The sequence below is a fragment of the Meles meles genome, chromosome 1 (genome assembly GCF_922984935.1).
Source record: "Meles meles chromosome 1, mMelMel3.1 paternal haplotype, whole genome shotgun sequence".
Taxonomy (NCBI): Eukaryota; Metazoa; Chordata; class Mammalia; order Carnivora; family Mustelidae; genus Meles; species Meles meles.
Window position 1 is genome coordinate 24,565,656 of NC_060066.1, and position 4,938 is coordinate 24,570,593.

General features: G+C 34.8%; 1 pseudogene; it reads right to left on the minus strand.

Moving 5' to 3' along the window:
* Nucleotides 1–4,181: 4,181 nt before the first annotated feature.
* Nucleotides 4,182–4,684, minus strand: LOC123953602 (annotated as a pseudogene).
* Nucleotides 4,685–4,938: the final 254 nt, after the last annotated feature.

The window sequence follows — 4,938 nt, forward strand, 5'->3', positions numbered from 1 at the left end:
GTTCATCTTATTTGTTTCCTTTGTTTTTCTTTTTTGTTTGTTTGTTTTTACTGTAGTGCACCTCTACTCCTTGATACCCTATCACATCCAGGAGCAAAATTCCATTTATCTATCTATGCACTATTATTCATCCATTATCCATCTGTCTACCTACCTGATATTTATGAATTTTATACATAACTTTTTCATTTACATGCTCATCAGATTTCATTAAATTCTCTCTCTCTTTTTTTCCTTCTGTTAGGTAAACTGAAGAAATATAGGTCCCCAGTACAATCATCTGATCTTTTCTTCATCTAGCTTTGTTCTATTACTTGCTACTCTATTTAAGATATGTCCTTGTAAAAATGTTTTCAACTTTGTTTTGTGCTTTTTAAAAACTAGTTTCTCTCTGTTATAGGTTTCCCTCCAGTTTCTAGATGTTGCAGTCTGCGTGCTGACTTTTTGTTAGTAAGGTGTTTATGATATAATATGCTTATAAGATTTCTACTAGTACAGCTTTTCTGTAAGAGAGATTTGAGGATATAATTGAGTCTGTGGTTCACATTCACAATCACTATGTTAGTGTAGTCAAGCTTCAAAGACTTTGAAATTTAACATTATTTTGATAAGAAAGTCATTTTTTCTGACGCTTATGCAGATGAAATAAAAATTACCATATTCTTATAGTTTGCCTACCAATGCATGATAGTTAAATTATATTAAGGAAAGATAAAAATAAATTAAGAAGTTTTTTTTTCCTTCAGTAAAACATTTGATTGCATGATTTGATTGATAAAGTGAGAATAAATTGCTTTCTTTTGTACTCTTCAGAAATTGGTAATCATTAGATGATTAGCTGACAACTTCACATTTGAAATGTGCTGATTAGCTTGTTTTACCTTAATAACCCTATGATAGTGACCACCTTATCTTGCCCTTTAATTTTAAAATTAATGAAGTAATCTTTTATCGTAGTCTTTTCCACTGTTCTGCCCAATTACTTTAGTGCTGAATGGTACTTTGCATTTTTGCTGGTCCATTAGCTCCATATCATGCTCTTTCTTACCTTCCATATTCAAATATAGGATAATTAAATGCCGTCTTTTAGCATCTCATAACCTTGACACATAAAGTCTCTTTTCTCAGTGGTTCAAATTAATGGATAAATGATAACCTACTCAAAATTGTAATGAGACATTGCTATTTATAAAATGTATATTAAATGCTAAATAAAAATCAATAGTACATGGCTATTATCCATATAACTGATGGATATGAAATATGAAGTGAATATTAAACTTTTAAATTAGTACATATACATATACACACATATATACTCAAGATAAATGCTTTAGAAACTAAAACTTTGTTAATTTTCCTTTGCTTCCCCAAACCCTGTGATTTTACATATATATTTCACATAGGACACATGGCAAGGGGAACCTTATTAATGTTGGAAGAGTGGGTCAATATGAGTGTTTCTAAAGAAGTGGAATATGAATTTTATCTTGAATTATGGATAGAATTTAATCAAGGCAAAAGTATTAAAGAAAGAAAAAAAAAGAGTATTTGTAGAGGTTTTGAGAGGAGAGATACATTTAAGAACATGAAAGAAAACCACTGTAGCTTGAAGAGAGATTATGCAAGATGGTGTTGGAGAAGACTGTTGGGGGGTTTATAAATACAGAATGACAAAAATAAAGGGAATATGAAATTTTGTGTATTTATTTAATCATTCATTTAACATCTGCAGGGCATTGTATTTGGCAGTAAAAAATAAATAAGGCATGGCCCATTACTTCGAAGAAATCATGAACCTAGTTGAAGAAAAAGCACACACAGCATGGATATGAACAAAGAAAGTCAATCTAGTGGACAAGTATTACATCAGCTACATTGGTAGACATCTTTATTTACCATTTCCAATATAAGTATATTCAGAGAGGCAACTTCTGGAATGGTAGAGTAAGGATCTCTCAAATTCTGCCCCCTATAAAAACAATAAAACTTGCACATATGGTCAAATTCAACTTTTTCTGAAATCTTAAAATTAATGGAAAGCTTGAAGAAATCCAATGATTCTTTATTTTAAAAAGAAAGAAAAAACGGAGTCTCTTTAAGAACAATTCTTGTCTTTTACCTTGCAGTGATTGTATCCTCCCCCGCCCAGCTCCATGGTAGCCTTGAAAACCAACACTCTCACAGCCACAGAAGGAAAACCAGAAACCTGCCATTGGAGGAGGCAGGACAGATATATCTGGGGTTCACCAAAAGCATCATCCCAGAAAATTGTCACTACTTGACTTGCCTGAAAATTCCCCAGAAAAGCTCAGTTTTCTTGGTTTGTTCCTATTTAACCTGACTGAGAGCTTCCTCTGTATGAACAGCCTTACCTACAGAGCATTTGTAAAAAAATAATCAGCAACAATTGTTTAAGATCACAGCTGCCCAGGGGCGCCTGAGTGGCTCAGTGGGTTAAAGCCTCTGCCTTCGGCTCAGATCATGATCCCAGGGTTCTGGGATCGAGCCCCGCATCGGGCTCTCCGCTCTGCGGACAGCCTGCTTCCTCCTCTCTCTCTCTGCCTGCCTCTCTGCCTACTTGTGATCTCTGTCTGTCAAATAAATAAATAAAATATTTAAAAAAAAAAAAAAAAAAAAAGATCACAGCTGCCTGAGGTGGGATTATCAACTGGAGTTAACACAGGCTAAAAAAGAAATCCTAAGTGAAAAAAAAAAAAAAAAAACCTGAGGAATCAAATGGTCAGAGAGAGCTTTGAAAACTCTTACATATATCTGGAAACCTAGAAGGACATGCACATATCCAGCAAAGATCTAAAAAGACCTCAAACTCTTATCTTTGGCTGATTTTGAGGTTCTGTCTGAGCAGAAGATGATGCCTAAGGCAGCTTGGAGACTCCCTACTAGAATGTTAAAAGTTTAAATGAACAGACACTCGGTACCCTTTAGCAAAGCTGGAGACTTATGGTTTCAAAGAATATAAGAATATCTCAGTGAAATTATTAGATAACCAAAATAATCAAGCATGGAATTCAGTGGCCACATATGACAGGGGATTTAGACTTCACAGAATTAGTTCAGGAAAGTCACTAACAAGCAGACAAACAGCAGCAACAACAAATCCTGGTGGGTGGGAAGGACTCTGATTTCCAGAGCTGTCAATATATATTATTTAAAACTTGAACATAGGTCAATTGAGATGGTCTTATCTAAGGATCCAGAAGAAGAAAAAAAAGATATATAGATAGAGCCTTAGAGACCTGCAGGACACTTTCAATCATAAAAATGTATGCATAAAGGGACTTCTAGAAGGAGACAAAAAAGAAAAAAGAAGAAGAAGAAAGAGGAAGAGGAGAAAAAGAAGAGAGGGGGTCGGGGGAGGGAAACAGGAGCAACATTTGAAGAAATAATGGCTAAAAGTTGCTAGATTTGATTAAGAATATTAGTCTGCTTATCCATGAAGCTTAAGAAACTCTAAGAAGGAAAACTCAAAGACATTCACATCTAGATACATAGTCAAATTATCTAAAGCCAGAGACAGAAAGAATTTTGCAATCAAAAAGAAAGAAGCAATTTACAAAGTCTTTGCAACTATTCCCATTTTCAATGAGAAATTTTAGATGTTCCTCTAAAAATATGTCAAGTGGTATAAAGTTCCTTGAAATTCTTATTAAAGTACTAGACACAAAGGATCTGAAGACTGAAAATTAAAGATACAAGCAAGTCATGATTAATTTTGCTTGAGTGGGAGAAGAAAACAACAGTGTGAAGGATATTTTAAAATCATTATTAATCGAAAAGTAACATATGAATATAGCAAAATATTCAAGTAAAAATGTATATGAGGGAAGTGTTTCAATCTTACCCCAGATCTAAGTACTGTTAATGCTTTCATTAGTATTTTACATATAAAAATGTAGATATGTACATTTACTTTTTTTCATAAAGGTTAGCATAATTTACTTTTTTTTTTTTTTTTGGTTTGGTTTTTATTTCATCATCATACTTAACTCTGCAATCCAGCTAGACGTGGAGGGGAATAAGGAAAATATAAAACTCATAGAACTGCAGCCAGAGGACAAAGATTATAGGATATTTCCAGCAGATGGGGATGAAGGAGTGCTCTTCTGAGCTTCAGAAGGAATGGTCTGATAGTTAAGATAAAATACAAGTCAAATTTATTAGATTTGTCCATAGTCAGCAGCTGTGATCTTCTTGCTGGTCTTGCTATTCTTGGACCCAAAGCCCTCCAGGCTTCCACAACACTCACACCCTCTTTCACCTTGCAAAAGACCACATACTTGTCATCCAATCACTCAGTCTTGGCAACATGGATGAGAAACTGGAAATCATTTGTGTTGGGACCAGCACTTGCCATGGAGAAGATGCCAGGACCCATATGCTTTGGGATGAAATTCTCATCATCAAATTTTCCCCATTGATGAACTTGCTGCCAAGGCCATTATGGCTCGTGAAGAAGTCACCATTCTGGCACATAAATCCTGGAATAATCCTGTGAAAGCAGGAAACTTTATAATCAATCCTTTCTCTCCAGTATGCAGAGCAAAAATGTTTTCTGCTGCCTTTGGAACTTTGTCTGAAATAGCTCAAAGGAGATGCAGCTCAAGGGCTCACCACCCATCATGATGTGGAAGAACATGGTGGGGTTGACCATGGCTGGGCAGCGGTATCTACAAGCCATAATTTGCTTTTTACAGTATAATCTGCTTATCTCCCATATCATCACCTACAGATGTTTTGCCTCTAATTCTTTACAATTCCATAATATTTTAGTGTAATATTCCAGACTACTTAGATGATTTTCAGTATTTGACTAAGAAAATTAGATTTAAGTTTAACCTTCAAGGTAGTAGTTTTCTAGTTGGCCTTGATGTAAAAGGCATTGAAAAAAGAAGAAACAATCATGGGTGAGGTAGG